The sequence below is a fragment of the Phocoena sinus genome, chromosome 15 (assembly GCF_008692025.1).
Source record: "Phocoena sinus isolate mPhoSin1 chromosome 15, mPhoSin1.pri, whole genome shotgun sequence".
Lineage (NCBI taxonomy): Eukaryota > Metazoa > Chordata > Mammalia > Artiodactyla > Phocoenidae > Phocoena > Phocoena sinus.
Genome location: NC_045777.1, coordinates 88,139,217 through 88,162,412, shown reverse-complemented (window position 1 = coordinate 88,162,412; position 23,196 = coordinate 88,139,217). Strand labels below are relative to the sequence as shown.

The 23,196-nt window shown below is 56.8% G+C and overlaps 1 non-coding gene across 1 annotated transcript; it reads left to right on the top strand.

Moving 5' to 3' along the window:
* The first annotated feature begins 22,775 nt into the window (after window positions 1-22,775).
* Window positions 22,776-22,925, top strand: LOC116741093. The gene has a single exon (XR_004346061.1). It is a non-coding gene; the product is annotated as a small nucleolar RNA SNORA62/SNORA6 family (small nucleolar RNA).
* Window positions 22,926-23,196: the final 271 nt, after the last annotated feature.

Genomic DNA, 23,196 nt, shown 5'->3' with positions numbered 1-23,196 from the left:
GCCCCCTGCTCTGTTCTCTGTGCTGCCTCTGGCCACGGGCCCTAGTTTCCGAGGAATCCGGGTGATTCCAAACTGCACAAGGGCAAACGGGGACAGGGAGGGATCCGGGGCATCTGGTGACAGTCCAGCTGCTCATGACTGGAGACTAACCCGGGGGGGGGGGGGGTGGGCGGGCACAGTGCCCACAGGGAAAGCCCTCGGGACACGCACCAGATGCTGACAAGCTCCCGAACATTCTTTCCGAAGCGAGGTGCCAGGGAGTGGACGCCAAGAGGGAGGGCAAGGCCACGTTCAGCCTCCAAGGGTGTGCATCTCCATAGCCGAATCCTGCACTGTCCCCCAGGCTCACCAGAGCCCCGAAGAAGGGACAGCCTGGGTGTTGGAGACGGAGGCCTGGAGCCAGGTCCCTGTCCCATCACTCAAGCAGGATGGCCTTGGGCAAGTCCCACATCACCTCCTCTGGACAGTGGAGGCCACACAGTGCCCACCTCGGTGACTTGTAGGAGGGTCCAAGGAGATGCCTCAGGCCACCACCACCATCACCACCATCACCTTCATCAGCACCATGACCTTCATGATCCCATCGCCATCACCTTCTCCCCCTGGCAAGGCACGCGGGCCAGGCCACTTCCTGGAGGGTCTGCCTACCCTGCAGGGCCCAGCGGGCTCCCCGGCCCCTCTGCCTGCCTGTTTACTTGGACCCTAACCACTTGCTAATGGGATCTGGGCTGGGTGGCAGCTGAGATCACCAGGAAAACCTCAGGGAGGAGGGAAGATGCTGGACACCTGACCTCCTGGTGGGAGGAAGCAGGTGTGCGGGGCCCGGGTGGGCTTGGGGGAGAGGGGGTGGCACCCTGAGCCCAGCCTGAAGCAGAATCAGTTCCTTTCTGTGAAAGTTTAGTTTTCTGGGCTTCCCTGGTGGCGCAGTGGTTGAGAGTCCACCTGCTGTTGCAGGGGACACGGGTTCGTGCCCTGGTCCGGGAGGATCCCACATGCCGCGGAGCGGCTGGGCCCGTGAGCCATGGCCGCTGAGCCTGCGCGTCCGGAGCCTGTGCTCCGCAACGGGAGAGGCCACAACAGTGAAAGGCCCGCGTACCACAAAAAAAAAAAAAGTTTAGTTTTCCAAAACTCGTGAAATGAATCGTGCCCACGGCAGACTGAATGAATGAGTCAGACCCCAAGCGTGTTGTTTGCACAAGCATATTGGTGGGAAACCCACATTTGCCCCCCCAGGTGAAGACACAGGACAAGCCTCTTTCCCCTTTCACATCCTGCCCTGGATTTCGTGACGGTCACTGGCTTGCTTTTCTGTGTAGTTTTTTTTTTTTTTTTTTTTTTTTTTGTGGTACGTGTGCCTCTCACTGCTGTGGCCTCTCGCGTTGCTGAGCACAGGCTCTGGACGCGCAGGCTCAGTGGCCATGGCTCACGGGCCTAGCCGCTCCGCGGCACGTGGGATCTTCCCGGACCGGGGCACGAACCTGTGTCCCCTGCATCAGCAGGGCAGACTCTCAACCACTGTGCCACCAGGGAAGCCCTTCTATGCAGTTTTATCATGAATTAGGTAGCTTTGCCCGTTTCTTAATTTCTAGTCAGCAAAATCTTGCTTCCATGTCCTGGGACCCGCTTCTCCCTGAACGGAGTCCTTCCTGCCAGAGTCTGGGGCAGCGATGGGCTCCACTGAACAAACACCCCACACGCTGTTCATGCTGCTTTGAGTGTTACATTTGGGTTGTTTCCAGGTTTTTCGCTTTATAAATAATACTGCCATGGACATTCCCACAAAATCCCCAAGTCCTCCACACGGGAATTTCTCCAGGGCTGATGACAGGGTGGAGGCGCCCATCTGGGGTGTGCTCACTGGGCTTTTCCAAAATGCTGGTGCCAAGTGACCACCAACCCAGCGGGGCGTGAGGGTTCCCGCACCCTCACCAGCCGCTTGTCTGGTCTTTTTTAAACTTTTGCCAAGCTGCCGGGTGAGTAATGATCTTGTATTGTGATCTTAACTCGCTTTTCCTGATTACTAACGAGGTCTGATGGTATCTGGGTTCCTCTTTGCTGAGCCACTTACCCGGTGTGAAGTCAGGCGCTTTGCCCTACTGACTCCTGTTAGAGTTTGGTTTTCCATATTCCCGGCCCTCCTTTTTTGGTTGAATGTTCGCAAATCTCCTCCCACTCTGTGGTTTGTCTCTTCACTCCTTTTATGGGGCCTTTTAATGAATCAGAATTTCTTAATTTTGATGTATTGGAATTGATCAGTCTTTGCCTTTATGGCTATTATCTTGTAAATTGTATAAGAAGTCCATCCACAGCCCAAAGTTACAAAGATGTCCCTCTATATTCTCTAAAATGCTCTAGTTTTGTGTTACATTTAAGGATTTGTCTACCTGGGTCATTTTTTTAGTGTGAAGTAGATCCTTATCTCCCACTTAACTCGCTGTTTATCTCTGTGTTCAATGCCCATTGGTCTCTGCAAACCTGGGGGCAGGGGTTGCACAGTGACCCCCCCACCATAGATCCGAGAAGAGTTGTTGGTTTTCTGTCTGTTCAGCTTCTTCCTTGTTGTGAGGACGGGGTGGCGATTTCCCAGCTCCGCGAATGCAAAACCAGAGCCGGAAGTGGACCTCCTCCATTGGGTGTCAATACCACGTGCATGGCTTGTTCCTGAGCTCGCGGGTCTGTTCCACTGGTCTGGTCTGTTCCCTCATCAGTGCACCAGGTCTTGAAGATTAAAGCTATAATTGCCTCGATATCAGAGCCAGTCGGTCCCTTGTCCTTCAGAGCGGCTTAGCTATTCTCAGCTCTCTGCACCTCAACATAAATTTTTGAATCAATTTGCAATGATCCACCAAAAATAAAAAAGGAAATTTAGGCTGGGATTATACAAATCCACGGATTCCTTTTGGGGAGAACTGACTCTCAAGTTCAAGACTACAGCATTTCGTTGCTCTAATTACTTGGGTCTTGTACGTCTCTCAATGTTTCTCGATCAATTTCTTCTACAAGAATCTTACACATCTTTTGTTTTTCTTATGCATTTCATACTTTTATGCCTTTGTAAATGATAAATTTTCTAAATCTCAGTTTGTCACTGGCCTATAGAGAAGCAGTTAAGTTTTACGTGTTGATTTTGAATGTAGCAAACTTCCTGGGTCTCCTATTAATTTTGACAATTTATCTCCTTGTTTTTCAGCCCTTTCTCCACACATTATCATGTCCTCTGTGAACAGTGAAAGTTTTCTACTCTGCTTGTCGATCTTTGGCCGGGCCTCCAGAATGATGCTGAGTGAGACCGGTGGCAGGGAAATTCCTCCTTTTTCCCAGTCTCAGAGTGAAAGCTATAGGGTTTCTTATGCATACGATTAAGGTTAAGGAAGTTTCCTCTCTTCTTAATGGAAGCATTTTTTCATGAATGGATATTGAATTTTATCAAACATTTTTCATCTGTTGTGATCTCCCCCTTAAATCTGTTGAGATGGATGACTATATTAATTCATTTTGTAGAAATTAAACCACTATTTTATTTCTGGGATAAACACAACTTGGTCATAACGTATTATCCCTTTTCTACATTGTAAAGATTCGTTGATTTTTTAGGGCCTATAATTTTCCTTTCTTGGGCTGCTCTGCACCAGTTTTGTTTTCGAGGGTGTCTCCTACTTTGCTGTGCCCGGAAGAGCTGAGTGGGTCGTTTGCTTCTTGACTATATTTGCTGAAAATCACCAGCGAAGGCATTTGAAGCTGGCATTTCTTAATAAGAAGATTTTTAATTTTAACAATTAAAAATATATAAAAGTATATTTTTATATATTTATATTTTATAAATATTTTATATTTATATGGGTATTACTTCATATAAAAGTAGTATATAAAGATTCTCATACATTGCTGGTAAGGGTGCAAGTTGATACCATCACTCTGGATGACAACTCAGCAATTTCTACTAAAGCTAAACGATCACAGCCCCAGTGTGACCACGACCTGAGCACACACATCTACCCAGACAAGTGTGAGTCACACCCGCTTTACTCTGAGAGCCCAGAGCTGGAAACTGTCCACTTGTCCATCCACGGGGCTGCGGTTTATCCCCACGATGGAATAGTGCCCACCAGCAAAGCAGCGCACAAGGCAGGTTCACGTGACGTGAGTGGGTGTCACAAGCACGGAACTGGGTGACAGGAGCAGATGCTGTGACCTCACCCACGTGGGCTCGAGAAGGAGCAAAGCCGAGTCGTGGAGACGACACCCGCGGGGCCAGGACTGGGGCAGGCGTTAAGTCACTGCCCTCGGTTCCCCACCCCCGACCCCCGGGGCCAGGGTTCCTTCCCCCGAGCGCCAGCCTGGAAGTCGAATCGCGGTCACTCAGAGGCGGTGCTTCTGGGGAGACGCTCCAGGCAGCTCTGGGGGGTCTGGAAGCATGAACGTCATATAGAAATTCAACCGTGTGTGACGTCACATTGGTGTGCGTTGCCTCATTCCCTGGCGAGCGAATGGACCGGAAGGGTCCCCTTGGGTGGTTCCTGGGCTTCCCGTGGGCCTGGGAAGGAGGCACTTTGGACATCATCTCACTGGACAAGCAGGGAAATTGACACCCAGAGAGGGAAGGGCCGCCCAAGGCAGGAGTAAGTGCCACAGATCTGAGTTGGGCTGGACGTCAGTGAAGGGTTAGGGAATGCGTGTCCCTCGGCCCACGGTCAGACCAGAGCCTCTCAGGCAAGACCTCCTTGGTCACGGCTACAGCAGGGACCCAGGCACCTGGGCCTGCTAAGTGGGAGCCTCTGGGCCCAGAGGCGGGTCCGGAGCTGCCTTTTCCAGGCCCCGGGGCCATCTGTGGGCTCCCTACTTGGCCCCTTCTCCATGTGCCCAACAGAGCTTTGCCTGGTCCACCAGCTGGCCGCAGGGATGGGCTGTACCTCCAGCGGCTGGCGTCCTGGACATCACAGGAGGGCAGAAAGGGCAGGAGAACCCATCTGCCCTCAGCACAGACTCCTGCCACGGCCTCAGGCACTGATGACCCTGAGGTCATCATGACTGGCAGCGTGTCCCCAGCCACTCGACCTGGGGTCTGGGGTATCCATGCAAGCCTGTGACTTGGGGTCCAGATTCTCCAGCACCACTTTGGCCCTGGGCCAGCTGGTCCTCATTTTCACACAGCTGCTCGGTGACTTGGTCGTTTCATCCGGTGGGGACGCGGTTTCAGGATCCAAAGGCCCCTCCGCCTGAGAACTGCGAGCCTAGATTCGCCCCCCAGGGATGACCCCATCCGAGGACCCTGAAAGCCTCCCCCACGTTTGTGGGTGACACCGGTCCCTCCAGATACTTGGGTCTGCAGCCGGGATGTGTCCTCCCAGAGAGCAGAGCCGGGGTCGCCGTGGGAGAGGGTCCAGGAGGAGGGGACGTTCCTCGACAAGAGGAGGCAAGGCCGCTGCACCGAATTCCGGATGCGGCTCCCAGCACAAGCCCGGTCTTGTGGGGACGGGCCGCCCCTCCTGGTGCTGACAGCCCGGCCCACGGGGCAGCCTCTCTGGGCTGCAGGTGGCCTGTCGAAGACGGGAGATCATCCCTAGGGCCGGGGAGATTGATGGCATTCCTAGGGACCCGCCCTGCACCCCGTGTGGACGCAGCCCCAGATCCGGAGGCCAGTCTGTGAGCATCCGCAGGGCCGCAGGCCGTGTCGAGATGAGCTGGCCCTGGCCCTGGGCCGGGGAGATAAGACACCTACACAAACAAGGGCACAAAGGCTGCTCTCATGGCCGCACCAGCTGCGTGCCAAGCCTTCAGCGGGCACTTTATGGCACGTTATCTGCTCTGCACCCCACAACAGCCCTGCCAGGTGGGAATTTTGCTCCCATTAAACAGATAAGGAGACAGGGTTCTGAGAGGCGAGGAGGTGGCCAAGGTCACGCAGGTTATAAAGTGGCTGGGCCTGGATTCCACCCAGGCCCACCTGGACGGAAGCCCACCTCCCTTTAATAGAGTAATAAATAGACTCTTTGTTTTAAAGAAAACATTTTGAAAAGCTATGCTGGTTCTGGGGAAAGAGCAGGGGTGGGACACGTGCACGGCCTCCACCCCTCCTAGCATCCCACAGACCTGGCCAGGAGACGCCACCAGCAGAGGCAGAAGCCCAGGGGCAGTGGGGAGAGAGGGCAGTGGCGCAAGGGCTGTGACGCAGCCTGGTCTGCATGCAGAATCCACATAGGTCTGGGGGGTGGTGGCCCCAGGTGCCTCGAGCTCTGAGGGGGAAGACGGGGTGAGCCCGTGTGAGTCCCTGATCTGAGCCCCCAAGACTCCCTTCCCTGACCCCAGCAGGATTAGGAGATTTGTTCAGATGACCTGGTCTCTGCGATGCCAGACTAGCTGAGACCCGGAAACCACAGGACAAATGGGAATCCAGAAGGTGGGTGTGAGAGCAGCCCAGGACAGGCAGGGTCTTCATCTCCAGCAGGAGCCTGGGAGCGTCTTCCCAGAAAACAGCACCACCCGGGAGCACGTGGCCCTGGAGATTTCTGGCGAAATGGCCCAGCTGGATCCCCTCACGCCTCGGTCCCCAGGCTGCAGCAGGAACAACAGGGGCCAAAGCAGACCCAGAGATGCTGGTTCAGGACAGAGCCCAGGTGAGGAGACTTCTCAGATGTCCTCGGTGTGAGGACAGGCCCGGCGACCATGAGATGGCCCCAGGCTCTGTTGAGAAGGGGCACCCAGAATAGGAAATAATGGAAATAAAAATCTGATAGTAAAACAGAAGATCTGGGTGATACGGTTGAAGAAATCTCCCAGAAAGTAGAGCCGAAGGACAAAGTGGTACAAAATTGGAGAAAAGAGACTTAGAACCATGGACAACCAGGTCAGGGGGCCCAATGTCCAAATAGGAGTTTAGAAAAAGAGACTAGAGAAAATGGACGGAAGGAAATCACTAACGAAACAGTTCAAGAAAATGTCCAGAACCGAGGGCATGTTTAGAGACAGAGACAAGGCAGAGAACCGGCCACAGAGCCGTGGGGGCAAAGGGACAAGCTGGAGCCACAGGAAGGAGGCAGCATTCAACGGTTCCGAATTCTCCACAATGGTGTGGAAGCTGTGAGTCCTCGGAACTAACGGTGTCTCCGCAGTTTTGGAGGGAAGTCATTGCAGCTGGGACTCCACTGGCAGCCACACGGCCAGCCAGGACAGCGCCAGCCACGTCTGGTGTGATCCTCCCAGACAACCTCATTCAGACACACACACGGCCACACGGTTTCACAAGCGGGTCCAGTTGTGAGGATGCTGTATCAAGGACGGTGTTCTCTGTCACAACGTACACAGCGCTGCTCTCTTCTTGCCGGCCACACGTGCTCCTTTCTACCCACGCTGAGACCAACTCAGCCACCACTGTGACGGGCTTGTAACCTGCTTCGGTGTTTCTGCTCTTCCCAGTAATTGTGCAGGGATTGTCCACGAGCAGGTCCCGGGGCCCGTGTGTGAGCATCTTAGTAAGACAGAGGCCCAGAAGCGGAATTCCCAGCGTGCATGCTCTCAACGTTGGCAGGTACTGCCCTCCAGGAGGGTGGACCCGGCTCACCACCCCCATGCTGGCGCGAGAGGGCGCTCCGGGCAGCTTTGCCAGCCCGAAAGAGCCGCAGTCTCCTCAGTTGGCCAGTCTGGTAGCCAACCCCCCCACAAAAAGGGGCAGATGTGAGTTTCCCCGATCGTCTGTGAGGTGCACCCTTTCCTCTCCCATGACTCACAGGTGCCTGTCCTGTGCCCCTTCTTCTGTCACTTCTTTTCTTTTTACCTTGGACACGTAGATGCTCTTCCTATAACTGGAGTATTAACTCTGTTGAGTACACACGCTCCCATCCCACCATCCACATTTTAACTTCCATACACAAGTTCTAAATTTTTAGGTGATCAGACCTGCGAATCTTTTCCTCTATGGTTGCTGGGTTTGTATGTGGCTTATAACACATGCCAAGTCCTGAGGAGCTTCAGGTCCTAAGGGCCTTTCTCAACCAGGTGTAGGAGCTGGTCAGCGGCAGCTGGCCCTGCTTTCCCGCGCCCCAGGCGGGGGGAGGAGAACACCACCCTCCTCTCCCAGTGCCATTCCCTGAAGCCCCACCCCCTGAGAGGGGCTGCCCTCAACATGCACAGAGAGCTTCCTGGTCTGGGGTCCAAACTGCTGGTCTGATTACAGGAGGAATGCAGACCTGGGGAGATATTGGGTGACCGCCCCCCCAACTCTCTTCCTTCCTGGAAGACCCTGGTCAAGCCACAGAAGCTCAGAGGCCATCAGGACGTTGAGGGGACGGCCCACCCTCGCTGCCCAGGCGATGAGCACAGTCACCCCTCAGGTGGCTCTGCAGGAACAAGCCCTGTGGCCCTGCTCCACGAGCTAGCACAGGTGACACTGGGCCCAGGATGCGCTGCAGGCCCCCTCCAGCCCCCTCGACCCCTTGGGCGGAGTCGCCATCATTCCGCTTCCCAGAAAAGATCCCTGAGGAACCAAGTGGATGGGTGACCAGGAGCAAACACTGGGCCTAGATTTGAATTTAGGGAAGCAGCCTGGCCATCGCCACCCTGGCAGGTGCCCAGCTCTCCCAGGAGATGCCCCGAGGGCAATAGGCCAGCCTCCCCGCACACTCCCCACTCCTCAGATTCCCCTGGGGTCTGTGCGTCCACACCACCTATGCCGGGAGGGAAGAACCCGGAATCTGTGTCTGTCCTGGGAGGGAAGGGGCTGAGCAGGGAGCCCTGAGCCTTGGGTTCACTGTCGCTCTGTCACTGCCTCTCTGGCCTTGCACTGCCACGTGCCCTCCCCAGACTGCTCCCTCCCCTGTGGTCCCCTGGGGGGCATCTCAGGGGCAAGTCAGTTCCCAGGAGTCTGGGCGCTTCCGAAATTGCTCCGGCATGTGGATTTGGGGGAGTTGTCCTGAGAGCCTGGGTGCCTGCGTGTGTATACTTGTGCATGCACGTGTGTGCCCGTGAGCAGGCGTGTACGTGTGCACAAGCATTTGTGTGCTCGTTTGCGGGTGTGTGCCGGTGTCCTCCATCCACGTGTGCGTGCACACACATGTGTCGTGGACACGCTAACTCAGCTCCCCCAGCCCCCCAGCAGCCCTGACTTGCAGCTGAACGAACAACACTCTCCCAGCAGATTCGTTTGTCTGGAGACCAGCTCAGAGGCTGGAGAGCAGAGCATCCCACGCGCTCCCACCCTTGGACAGAAAGTTTCTCCACCGAGAAGGTAGAAGTTCTTCTTTTTCTCCTTGTTTGTCCAGGGACATCCACTGCCCAATGCCCTGCTTATGGAAAGCCTCACGGTAGCCAGGGCTGCAAACCCAAGAGAGAAAGGGGGTGGGGCGGGAGACGCAGCTCCTATTTCCAACTGTAGCGAGACTTCTTCCCTCCAGGAGGAGGCCTGTCACTAAGATTTTCTGGTCAAGAACCTGACTCAAGAGGGTCCCCGCAGAACAAACGCACCTCCACCCGCCACTGCAGCTGGGACCCTCCCAGCACAGCCTCGGGGTCCACGGCTCCCGCAGGGGGCCCATTGCTCTGCTAGCCACCGCCACCCTCGTGGGTGCACATGGGGCCTCCACTTTCAAAGCCAGCCTGCACCCCCAGGAAACGGCCTTTCCACCCCTCGTCATTCTCCCAGGTCAATGAATTGACCCTCTTCCCCGGGGCTGCTCCCATGAGCCCAGAGGTTGTTTCCAGAAGGGTATCTGGCCACGTGGATCCCCAGACAGGCGCTGCCCCCGTTGAGGGGAGCAAACCCAATACGTGAAGGAAGCTGGAGGTCTGGGGGCAGGTGGACCCCATCCAGCCCCCCGTAGAGCCTCATGGGCATCTCTGGGCTGAGGGCCGGCCTCGGGGGCTCCTGGGTGAGGGACCCGGGCTCTCCCTCCTCGGGACGGGGGGAGAATCCTCAGCAGCCCTGCCTCCAGCTGACCCGGCTCCCTCCTCAGGCAGCTGCCCAGCTTGGGCTCAGACAGGGACCCCAGAGAACTACTTTCTCAACCCAGCGAATCCCCCTGGCCCCCACATCCACCAGCTTTTTAATGGTTAACCAGAGTAATAAAAACAGACGATAATGCAGTTTTTGATCCCTTATCAGCATCCCAGAAGCCTGTGAAGCAGTGAATGTGCCACTCGGGGACCCAGCCTGACCACCCTTTCATGTGCTGCCAAGCGGCTGAAACGGGAAAAAGCCTTTCCAAGCCAAACGCCCTTGGCCAGTGCGAATTTTGCAGTAAAAATAGAAAAGGAAATTCCTAATCTGCTGTTTCATGTGTGACAAGCGGTTTTGTGGCAGGACAGGGGCCCGAGAACGTTGTCCCTTCATCTGAGGCCTGGCCTCCTTCCTCCAAGAGAGCACATGCCTCGCCTGAGGCCTTTGTGCTTTGCAACCAGCCGGCCAGGCGCTACTGTGGGGACCAGAGACTCCGCCGGGCCTGCCTGCATCCCCTCAACTTTGATCTGCATTTGGCACCATGGACGCTCCAGCCCCCATCCTGGCCCCAGACCCCCAGGGCCTCGGCCCCCACCACGCAGCTTCCCCAGATGGCTCTCTGATGCTAAAGACGACCAAGCCCGGAGGTGGGGCTGGAGAACCCCGGGGTCCACCTGCTGCTGGCAGCCCGGGGAAACCGGGAGAAGACAGGCACGTCAGGACTTGCGGAAGCTCGGCAGTAGGGGCACTTTCGTCTGGGGGCACCTGCTCTGTGCCGAGCTCTCTGAGTCCTAGTGGCTGGGGTGCATTTTACCACCAGTTCTTAAGAAAGCACAACCTTCTTGTCATGTTCGCAGGTCTAGGAAATGTGAATATGCTTTACCAAAAAAAAAAAATTTCAGAAAAATAGTTCCAACTGATATTTTTTGAAGTTTTAAGGGTCAGGCCTTGTATTTGAAAAGATGCTGGATGCAGGGACAGAGGCGTGAACGAATCAGTGAGTGAACGAATGAATGAATGGCACATGCCTCTTCCAAGGACGAGGGGAGCGGTCCAAGAGCACCCCCATTTGGGGTCTGAGGGCCACAGGCTCCTTCTTTTTCCTTTAAGGGCCTGGTTCCGGGGCCCCAGGGCAGAGTGGACGCTGCCTAAGGGCTGGGGCAGCCCAGGGGCTGCCCCACAAGCCCTTCTCCTCTGAGAAAAGCGAGGTCCCTGTTCCGAGTCTGGCTCCACTAACCTTTCTGCTGAATTTTCACCTGTCCCCCCGAAGTCCCGATGGGGTGTCTGAGGATGCTCTGTGCAGAGCCCCATGGCCCCCTCCATCCTTCCCCCACCCGTCAGGGGTGCCCGGGCCAGGTGCTGGGACCCACAGGTGGAAATGGGACACAGTTCCCGCCCTCGGGGGCCTCAGGATCTGGTGGAAGAGAAAAACATGGAAACAGCACCCGGATTTAGGGTTCAGGCAACTCCTTCAGCCCTGATCCCACCATGTGAAGGTTGGCCAAAGGGCAGATGGCCACCAGCACGACACCAGCAGGTGCCCCGTGAAGGGGGAGGGGAGGGTCTTTCAGCGTTGCAGCCGAGGGCACCTGGATGTGAGACCGTGGGAGAAGGCGCAGGGGGTGGGCTGGACAGGAAGGTGGGCACACCTCTTCCAAGTGCAGTGACGCTACTGTCTGGGTCTCTGGATTTATCAGGCTGACCAGAGCTGCTAAGTTTAGGGAGATGGATGGTGTCTGCCTCACTCCAGCTGGGATGCACACTGGTGAGTGAGTACACGGTAGGTGGGAAAGGTGTGGGGACCCTGCCACCTGACTTGCCCAGCCACCCTCTGCAGGGCTGTCACATGGCCACAGCAGCCTGGTCCTGGGTCCCTCCAGCTGGAGGAGAAAGTTCGGATGTATGGAATTTGCAAGGAGGCCCACGATGCAGAAATCCCACAAAGGGGCCCACCTGTGTCTGTACTGACACCAACCAGGCTGCTGGCCCACAAAAGATTCCCAATGGCCCTGGAGACACCAGAATGGCCCAGCTCTCACTGCTGGGAATGAGCCCAGCCAGACAGGCCCCCAGCCCAGCAGCTGGTCCGGTGCATCCTGCTGCCACCGACCAGCAGGGCGAGCCCAGGTGGCCCTCAGACCTCACTCTGACCCTCGGCTTCCAGACCCAAGGTCCGTTTCCCTTCAAGGTGGTGGTTCCAACACTTTGGGCAGTAAGGTCAGAGCTCATGGGGTCAGAATCCCCGGACCTGTGGGAGTGTCGCCAGCTCTCGAGGGACGGGACCTCCCAAAGCCCACAGGAACCTCGGCTGCCCAGCCTATGACCAGCAGGGGACAGCAGGACGGTCCATCTTACAGACAGAGGAGCAGGACACGGGGAGGCAGAGAGGCTCAGGAAAGCACCAGGCGGGCAAGTCCTGAGGAGTATTTATAGCTGGAAAACGGCACCCTGTGAAGACACGGGCTGTCTCGAGCCCAGAGCTGAAAGTTCGCTCTAAGTTCATGGGTGCCTCTTTGCCCGTGCCACAAACATCCTTCCTGGGGCTGTGGGAGAAACGCAGATGGATGCATGAGAAGCGGCTTCCTGGCCTGGGACGCTGGGTAGGCCCGGCCTGGAGGGGCCCGGGGACCCCGCAGGGAGTCGGGGGCAGCTGCCCAGTCAGCATTCTGACTCCTGTCGCCCTCCTTTCCGGGGTTCACCTCAGACAGCCCCCCTTCTCAAGAGCCTGCCTGCTGACTCAAGTCCAGCTGTCCTCCCGGGGCAGTGGCATTTCAAAGGGTCCCAGAGGATGAAGAGGAGCTCGCCGGGCAGAGAGGAGGGAGGGCCGCGGGCGTGGGAACCAAGGGAGCCCAGCCTTAGGGAATGACCGTGTGCAGACATGCGAGGACAGCAGGGACAGCAGGGCCGGGCGGGGGCGCTGTGGCTCTGGAAAGCCCCGGGATGGGGGGCTGAGGGGCTGCTGGCGGGAGCCCGGCCGGAGGCCGCCCTGGCTGCTGGCTGGCGGCTTCACAGGAAGAGGTTTTCCTTCTTCTCCGGCTGGAGACAGCGGAGGAGAGGGCGTGGGTGGGAGGGAGCTGGGGAGTGCCCCCCCACCCCCGCCCGGCCAGCTCAGGCGGAATCCAGGAGGAAGGAAGGAAGCTGCAGGCAGGCGGCAGCTTGTGGCAGTTGGAGGGCGGCTGCCCGGCCGGGCGTGCACCACGCGGGCCGGGACATGCCACAGCTCAGCCAGCCTCCCCTCTCAGCGTCCCCCTCGACGTCCTGGCTCCTTGACAGTCTCCACCGTCTCCGCTGCAGGTCGAGTGGGGCCCCCCTGGGAGAAGGGGTCCAGGAGCTGGGACTTAGGTTTCATCCTCACATCTGCCTGTGACCAGCCTGGTGCTCGGCCTGTGGGGACGGAGGGATATGTCTGCAGCTGGGAGGGCCTTGGGCCCGAGGGAACATCCAGACAATGAGAGGACATGAGGCACCAACTCTCCCAGCAAGAGTGGGAGGCTCATGGAGCTGGAGATCAGAGTCCCTTCCTGAATCTGAGCCCCAGCATCCTTGTGTGAGCCATGGGCCAATAGCCTGTTACAAAGCTCACCTTATCAGAGATGCTGGACACAGGTGCTCCCTGAGGGCTGTGTGGATGGATAGATGGATGGATGCATAGACTGATGGATAGATAGATGGGTGGAAGAATGGGTGATGGGTGGATGGATGGATGAATGGGTGGATGCATGGATGGATAGATGGGCGGATGGGTGGGCGGTTGGATGGGTGATGGGTGGATGGATGGATGAATGGGTGGATGCATGGATGGACAGATGGTTGGATGGGTGGGCGGTTGGATGGGTGATGGGTGGATGGATGGATGAATGGGTGGATGCATGGATGGATAGATGGGCGGATGGGTGGGCGGATGCATGGATGGACAGATGGTTGGATGGGTGGGCGGTTGGATGGGTGATGGGTGGATGGATGGATGAATGGGTGGATGCATGGATGGATAGATGGGCGGATGGGTGGGCGGTTGGATGGGTGATGGGTGGATGGATGGATGGATGAATGGGTGGATGCATGGATGGATAGATGGTTGGATGGGTGGGCGGTTGGATGGGTGATGGGTGGATGGATGGATGAATGGGTGGATGCATGGATGGATAGATGGGGCGGATGGGTGGGCGGTTGGATGGCTGGATGACTTGTTGGTGCAGCAGAACTCCAGAAGATGTAGTGGCAGGTACAGATGGAGAGTAGCATTAGTTCCGTAGTGTTTCCTGTGTGCCTGCCACGTGTCCATCCGTGTGCATGGCACCGGGTGAGGTGCTACGTGACAGACAGAACCAGACTTTGCAGAGGGCGCTCTGGGGTTGAGCACAGCATTTCTGTTGCAGATAATGATAGCACTAGGACTCAGTGGAACCAGAGGCAGCCCCAGCAAAGACAGCGCTTACCCCCTCAATGCCAGGGCCAGCACAGTTGCCCTGGAGAAATGAGGCTGTGGTCAGACAGGCCCAGCTGCAGGAGAGGGTCCACAGTGGGGAGGGTGGGCAGAGTCAGGACAGTGTCGTCCAGCCTGGCCGAGGATGCTCTGTGAGTGGCCCCTGAGGGTCTGGCCCTACCCCCCGGCCCCTGACCCTTGTTCCTTTTTGTGTCCCCCTCACGCCAGGCTCTGGTCAGCTCCCCGTGGATGCTCCCACGTGGAGCTTTGTGAAGATCTCTTGGCATTCACTGGCTGTCCGGGACCCTCTCCCATTGACATGTGAAAACAGTGAAAGGGGAGCTGGAGGTTGGCCTCTGAGAGCACTTAGAAGGCCGCCCTGGTCTTAGGACTCTCCAGGTCTCCCTGAGAACCCCTGCCTCTCTCTCCACTTCTGGTCTCTCCTTTGGTCCCAGCCTCTGCTTCCCCGTGGCTTCTGCTCCCTTGTGTCTCGGGCTTACATGAGGCCCTTACCTTACATCAGCTCCACGGACTGGCAATTCTTCAAGTTTCTGAGTCCAAGCCCATGACAGAGAGCTGTTCCCATTGTGCAGCCATCAGTGGAGGCCTGGTTGTATTGGTCATGGGTCCGCAGGCGGCCCCTGGACAGGGTGTCCTTGTGTTGGCTCTTTTCTGGGTCAAGCTTGGCCTGACTGGAGTTCCAGACCTGGAGCCATCCATGTCAGGGACAAACGGCTCTGTCCCCAGATTTAGCACCTTTAAAAGGACAGTAAAGAGACACCATGAGTAACTCCATGCTAGTAAGTTCTGCAGCTGAGAAAAAAAGGAAAAAATTATTAAAAAAACACAAACCGTCAAAACTCAACCAAGATGAAACAGATCATTTGAATGGTCCTATAATCATGGAAGAAATTGAATTGATAATTTAGAATTTCCCCCCAAAAGAATCTCCCCAGATCAATGGTTTCACTAGAGAATTCTACCAAAATTTAAAGAAGGAGTGACACCAATTTTATACAATTTCTTCCAGAACATAGAAGAGGAGGGAATACTTCCCAGCCTATTCCATGAAGATGGCATTATCCTAGTACCAAAAGTAGACAAAGACAATATAAACACAAACACAAAAAACCACTACAGACCAATGTCTCTCATGAACTTAGGTGCAAAAATCCTCCATAAAATAAAAGCAAGTTCAATCCAACAATGTATAAAAAGAATTAGACACCAAGACCAAGTGGGATCTATCCCAAGTTTGCAAGTCTAGTCAATGTTAAAAAACCAGAAAATGGGGCTTCCCTGGGGGCGCAGTTGTTGAGAGTCCGCCTGCCGATGCAGGGGACGCGGGTTCGTGCCCCAGTCCGGGAAGATCCCACGTGCTGCGTAGCAGCTGGGCCCGTGAGCCACGGCCGCTGAGCCTGCGCGTCCGGAGCCTGTGCTCCGCAACGGGAGAGGCCACAACAGTGAGAGGCCCGCGTACCGCCAAAAAAAAAAACCCAGAAAATGTTATTTACCACATCAACAAGCTAAAGAAGAAACAGCATATCAATTGACGCAGAAAATGCCTTTGACAAAATGCAGCACCATAAGAAACATAAGAAAACATAACATAACAACATCCACAAGAAAACCCCAGGTAAACCGGGCGTAGAGGGTGAATCTCTTCAGCCTGATAGGAGACAGGATTGTTCTCAAGGTTGGAGATGATCCTGCACAGCCGGAAATATTATTTATTTATAAATAGTAAACAAACAAACAAGCATTCATCATTTTTGAGCATGTACTATGCTCAGGTGTCGTCCGGAGCATTTAACATAACCATGTCCCAGGAGAGAAAACACTGGGGCCGTTCCTCCCACTTCTCTTAACTTGGTTCCCACTCCTGATGCTGGAGCCCAGTGGCCAAGCCTGACCTGGAGCTCCTCCCGGGAGCACACAGGCCGTGTGATGGGGACGAAGGCCAGCAGGCCTGAGGTCCTGGGGGAGGCCCCAGCTGGGGAGCAGAGGGGCAGACAGGCTGGGCTCCTGGTGGGCAGGGCGTCTGGCTGTTTGTGGGAAGGCCGATGATGGGGAAGCCACATCAGAGGGCCGTGGCCTTCCTCCGGCCTGGCTGCCCCCTTCTGAGCAGGGGGAAGCACAGTGAGATCACCTCGTGTGCTGCCCCATTTCTTAACGATGAACAAGACGTGAGGCAGTATGACAGCACACCCCACTAGCGGGTGCTGGGTCAAGAGCATTTACAGTACTTCTTCCAGGTGTGCTGGAAATCTCATACCGACGGTAACGAAGGCCTCCTAGTTCCAGCCCAGCCCACACTGGCCTGAAATGGCCTTTTTAGCCACTGACTTCCTTTCCCGTGGGCGTATGGGGCCTGAGGCCTCAGGACTGCTGCTGGGCTTCGGGGTGGGGAGAAAATGTCCCTCAGCCTCAGCTCTGAGTACGTCGTGGGTATGGGTCAGTTCAGGGCGAAAGAGGAGCCTTGGGGCTTATCCCCTCCCACCTCCCCACTCCCACCCTCTTACAGAGCCAAACGCCCAAGGTGGGGAGGGGAGAACTCAGGAGGGAGGCCCACGGGTCTGCGTGACGCAGAGCCCAGAGCCAAGAAGAGCAGAGACCTGGGAGGAGGGGGCGGGGGGACACACGTGAGTTCTGTGGGAGGCCGGCCGTCGGGCCCTGCAGCCCTGAATGGGGCCCATCCCGAGCCTAGAGCACGAGGACCCAGAAAGCACAGGGCTGTGTATCCTGGCTCAGAGCCCGGAGCAGGTGCTCAGAAAGCCTCAGGCCTGGAGGTGGAGGGCATCGCTGCAGCCCAGGCTTTCCAGAGACCATCCTCTCCCTCAACCTCGCAAGGAAACCCCAGCCTCCCTCCAAGGTGCGCCCCGCCCCGCCCACTGCCCCCACCTTGGCCAGGAGCAGATGCGTCAGAAACAGACTGTCATCGCCAGGGCCTCCCTCTCTCAAGATCCTTGGCTGCAGGATGGGCGCTTTGAATGCGTGTCACCCAGGAGGTGACAGCCTGTCCGCCGCACTCCACACCCAGCTGTTGGGTCACACGGTTGGGAGGGAACGGAAGGGCCCCAGGGCTCGGATGGGGACCTCTTCCCCACGTGGCCCTCGTCTCTAGACTCTCGTCTAAGAGCCATGCCGTAGGGCTGGAGCCTGGCGAGGATTTTGTGCTGCAGAAAGGGAGCCAGAGCCGCTGGTGACATGTCTGTCCCTCGGGCTTGGGGCTGAGGCCTGCGTTCGCTTCACTCGAGTGCTGGCTTCCGAGTTGGGGAGTCTTGGCGGTTCTCTGCCGGCAGGTCCCACGAGACCCTGCCCATGGTCACCGCCCACACCTGGGTCTGTCCCTCCTTCGTGCTCCGGCAGATACCCCTTGAACACCTGCACAGGAGGGGCCATCCTGGCCACAGTGCACTGTGAGGGCCCTGCCGTCATGGAGGACAGACGTGCGAGGGCGGAGGGAGAAGGTCCCCGAAGGAAAGCACATGCCTGGCTTCAGGCAGGGAAGACCCTCACTCCACCCCAAGCCTTCAGATCAGCCCCATCTGGAGCCCCACCTCTCGAACCCCTACACGGGCCACTGTGCCAGCCTTTGCTGTCTCCTTGGACCTGCCGAGGTCCTGTTCACCTCGGCACCTTTGCAGGTGCAGCCCTCTCTGCCCAGAAGCCTCCTGCCCCTGCAGGAGCCCCCAGTTTCCCCTCGTGTCCTTGGCACCAAGTCTGGGGCCGCGTTGTTCACCTGTCTGTTTGTGGGTTTCGTGGCTGCTTCTCCCCCTGGCTCCTGAGTTTCCTGAGAGCAGGGACCATATCTTCTTGGCCATCATGTAACCTTGGTGATAAATAGCAGGCACTCAGGAAACATTGCCGGGCACACAGGTGAGTGGATGGTGGGCAGCAGGGAGTGACGTGGTCTGATCTGCGCTCCTGAAAGGACTCTTGGAGAGAGAAAGCCCACAGCGCTGGTAGAGGGGCCGCAGGCTGCCGAGGGCTCAGGAGGAGGGAGGGGCCGATGGGTGAGCGCCGGGAGGGCTCAGGAGGAGGGAGGGGCCGATGGGTGAGCGCCGGGAGGGCTCAGGAGGAGGGAGGGGCCGATGGGTGAGCGCCGGGAGGGCTCAGGAGGAGGGAGGGGCCGATGGGTGAGCACCGGGGGTCCCTCGGGGCAGCGACGTTACTCTGCACGAAGCCGTAACTGCATTTGTCAAAACGCTAAGGATATAAGACACCAAGAGGGAGCCTATTGTAAACCACGAACTTTAGTTCATGATAATGCTGCCATATTGGCTCATCAGCTGCGACAAGGGGACTGACGGCATGTGTGTGGTGGGGGTACATATGGGGACCCTCTGTGCTTTCTGCTCAATTTTCTGTAAACTTAAAGCTGCTCTAAAAAAAATTGTCTCTTAATTTTTAAAAATCTCTCAGAAACCACAATGAGACAATTTTGCACCCACCAGAACGGCTAAAATGAAAACAGACAGTGACACACGTTGACATAGACGTGGAGCAGCGGGTTCTCTCCCGCACCGTCGGGGAGAGGGACGCTGGCAGGGTCTCCAGAAGGGAGATTGGTTCCCACAGACACGTGCGCAGGTGTGTACCACATACGTGTCCAGACATGTACCCATCACACCAGAAACGTCCAGGAGGGGTGAGTGCATCATGGCCGTTTTGTACGGCAGAGCCACAGAGAAGTGACAGTGGCACGTGGATGAATGTCATAAACTTTACAGCGAGCGACGAGAGCCAGACGCAAGCACGCCCAGCGTGTAGCGAAAACAGTCAAAAACCAAGGTGCGATCATGAAAGTTTTGTGTGGCTGGAGCAGGGGGCAGGCGGATGACCAGCCCAGGTAGGGGTCCTCACCTCCTGTTGTTGGCCCAGCAGCCGGCCCTCACAGCTGCTCCAGTTCTGGCCAAGGTCCCCCTCCTGCCTTCCCCCTCCCCCCGCCCCTCCCTCATCCCCCATTGTCTCCCCTCCCCCCTCCCCCTCCCTCATTCTCCCTCCCCTCCCCCCATCCCCCCCCCTCTTCAGGACCATGGCAAAGGCCAGCGATTTCTCTAGGGAACTGGCCTAACTGGGCAAGGACTTTTTGAACCAGACTTCAGAGTGGAATTTTTTTTCTCTCAAAATAGAGAGGAATTGGCTGTCCAGGAGTTAAAGATAGAATCCTGTGGCAAGGCCAAGGCCTGAGCGCCTGTCCCAGCTGGCAGAGAGAAAGGGCTGTGGAGGCCCGGCCGCTGCTGCTCCCGGGGGCTGGGGCTGGTGCTGAGTCACATGGCTGCACCCACACTCCACAGCCCCTGCAGTGGGCTGGGGCCAGTGCTGAATCGGGACTCAGCGGGAGACATCTGTCCTGCGAGGCAGTAAGGGCAGGGGGCCTTGAGGGGCCTCGGTGTGAGAGCCAGGTCAACTTCCACGGAGGGTCTCTGGAGAGCTTCCCTGAGGAGGGGACCACATGGAGGCAACAAAGTACGCCGGTAAGCAGGAACCTGTCAGCAGCTCAGGGCCTGGAGTCCAGGAGGTCCGAGGGCAGTGCCGGGCAGTCAGCTTGGGACCAGCAGGGCCCGGATGTCAGCTCTGAGGGTGCATTTTATTTGTGGACAGTGAGGAAGCGCTGCCAGTCGTGCAGCAAAAGGAGATCAGGGACTGGTGCAGCAAGGAGGCCAGGGGCTGGTGCAGCAAGGAGGTCAGGGGCTGGTGCAGCAAGGAGACCAGGGGCTGGTGCAGCAAGGAGGCCAGGGGCTGGAGCAGATGAGCGTCCAGCAAAGGGGAGAGCCTGCCGAGGTGACGGCCCTGCTGAGAGCGGGCCCAGCAGGGGCACGCAGAGTTGGGGGCACTGGGGAACAGCGGGCCAGAGCGGGGCTCCCCATGCCCCCCCCACTCCGAAGGGAGCATGTGGGGCTCCTGACGGCCAGGTCTGGTCCATCGAGGGGTGGCCTGTCCCTAGGGTGGCGTCGTGCCCAGCTCCACACATGGCTCTCCTGAGAGGGGCAGGCCAAGGGGTGGCTCGGCGCTCGACCAGAGACCACGGGCGGCTTCCAGCTCCCACCGCAAGTAAGGACAGATTCTCCTCACAGGAAGCCCAGGTGTGTGTTCACTGTGGTGGAATGTGTGTGTGTTTGAGGGCGCACCCCCGCCGGGGGCCCGGATAGAGGGCAAGACACCTGGGGGCCGTGCAGCCTGCCCCGCACCCAGCACCCTCTCGGCCTGTGGCCCTGGGGCCTGGTGCCACCTCAGGGCTGCACCTGGCAGAGCCCAGGCCTCCCCACGGAGCTGGCAGCCCTGCCAGGGCTCTGACTCACCTCTCAGGGCCACTTCTTCCTGCAAAGCCGAGCGCTCTCCAGTGCCAGGCGGGAGGTGGCCATGCACCTGGAGGGGCCCCAACCCCCCAGAGGGAGAGCTGGGTGACAACAGGGAGGGGCCGGCCCTCGCCTCCCCACCTGTTTGCCTCGGGGCGCCTTCCCTTCCCAACACTTCTGCAGCCTGGACCCCTTGGCACGGTGTCTGGGAGCCCCCAACGCCCCACCTCCATTCCAGTGGCGGGGGCAGGAGGGGGGTTAGCCCACGTGGGCATTCGTAAGCAGATGCCCCTAATGAGCCCGGAAGGCTGGAGCCCCAAATGCAACACCCTGACCTCAGTGTTCACCTCCACAGGGGCTGGTGGGCCAACCAAGCCCCTCCGTCTGCCTGAGTCATTCCAGGTCACAGAACTCACCGTCCAGGTGGCGGGGAGGAAATCGAGGCTCAGACTGTTGGCCGCTGCTCGGGGCCGCACTGGCAAGAGGAGGGGAAAGGACTCAAACCCAGGCCCCGCTCCCAAATCCTCTGGCCTCTAAGGCGGCCTCTGTGGGCAGGGGCAGGGCACGAGCCCCGGATGCCATGTGGTGGCTCGGGACACACACCCGAGGGAAAGAGAAAGTAAGGCCAAAGCCACGGGTGCCCCAAGGCCTGGTGTGGCCGGGGGCCTTGGGGAAAAGATCCCCCATAGCCTAGCTAGGCCCTGGTCTCGTGTTCCCCACCAGTACTTGACCCTGTGGCCACTCTGGTCGGCCAGGCCCATCCACCCATCACAGAACCTCTTCCCCGACTGCCTGCTGATCGACACCCACAAGCCGCGCGCACGGAGATGCCGAGACCTGTGATGTCTGGTCTCCGAGGTATGAACGCTCCCGGCCCCAGCGGCGCTGAGGTCCAGCTCTGAGCGACCCCGAGATCAGGGCTGGGAGGAGACACCAGTGGTTCCCACCCCACCCAGGATGCTGGGGTTACATGTCCTCCAGCTCAGGACAGGGGTTTGCAAACCTTGGCCTGAGGCCACAGACTTACACCTATGTTATCAAATAAAGTTTGACAGGAACACAGCCATGTCAATCATACAGCCCGAAAGCCTAAATATTTACTACCTGCCCATGGCATACCCATGGCATATGTGATAGCAAAATGTAAAATAATTAGGAAGCAATGAGTTTTATGTATTAATTTGCTTTTTAAAAAACAACTTTATTGACTTATCATTTTCATACAATAAACTATATGTATTTAAAGTGTAAAACTGATAAGTGACATATTGTGTATGTATATTATTTGTACATAAACATACCTGTGACACCATCCCCACAATAAACTAATGGACATGCCCATCACCCCGTGTTACGTTAGTCTGTGTTTCCTAGAGTTTGTACAAGCAGAATCGTGTGATGTGAAAGCTTTTCCATCTGTCTCCTTTTCCTCCAAGTATCCTGAGATTCATCACGCAGTGCCTTCCCATTCTTCTTTGTTGCTGAGTACTATTCCATCAGTGAACAACTGTAACATGTTGATCTGTTCGCCCATTGATGGATATTCAGGCTCCGTCCAATTCTGGACCGCCACAGCCAAGACGCTGTGAGCACCTGGGTACAAGTCTTTGCAGGAGCCAATGGTCACTTTTCTTGGTGAGTCCCTAGGCATGGAACAGCTGGCCCACGTGGCAGGTATATGTTCAAGTTTCTAAAACGGCCAGACCACTTTACAAAGTGTTTTTTTGTTTGTTTGGTTGGTTTTTAAATTATTTCTTTATTTAGTTTTATTTTTGGCTGCCTTGGGTCTTTGTTGCTGTGCACGGGCTTTTCTCTAGTTGTGGCGAGCGGGGGCTACTCTTCGTTGCAGTGCACGGGCTTCTCATTGGGTGGCTCCTCTTGTTGCGGAGCCCGGGCTCTAAGGGCGCGGGCTTCAGTAGTTGTGGCACTCGGGCTCAGTAGTTGTGGCTCGCGGGCTATAGAGCGCAGGCTCAGTAGCTGTGGCGCACGGGCTTAGTTGCTCCGCGGCATGTGCGATCTTCCCGGACCCGGGCTCAAACCCGTGTCCCCTGCACTGGCAGGCGGATTCTTAACCACTGCACCACCAGGGAAGTCCCTACAAAGTGTTTTTTTTAAGTATTCCTCAGCATATTGTTAGAGCTTGGAGTTGAGGCAACTGGCCGATGAACTCACAAGTGTAGGTAGTGCGCTATGTGAGGGGCAAGTTTTTCGCTAACGCCACAAGGGTCTCTCGCCCAATAAGTGGAGTCTGATAATAATACTTGCTACAAATGTATGATTTTAATGTATGAAAGCTTTAAGGAGAGAGGAAAACATTTTAAAAATGGCTTGTGTTTTCTTCTGCTTTTCTCCATTATTTCTTACTCTTGGACCTCTCAGGCATTACTTGGCCATTCTGTTTTCAGACTAACCTGATGTATCCTGATGTAAGATCCTAGAAAGGGAGCTCACTCAGTGGCTCTGATGTGGTGGATGCTTGCCCGGGAAGTTCTGCGCGTGCGTGGCACCATCTCCCGTGAACACCCATAGGAGGTCATGCCTGA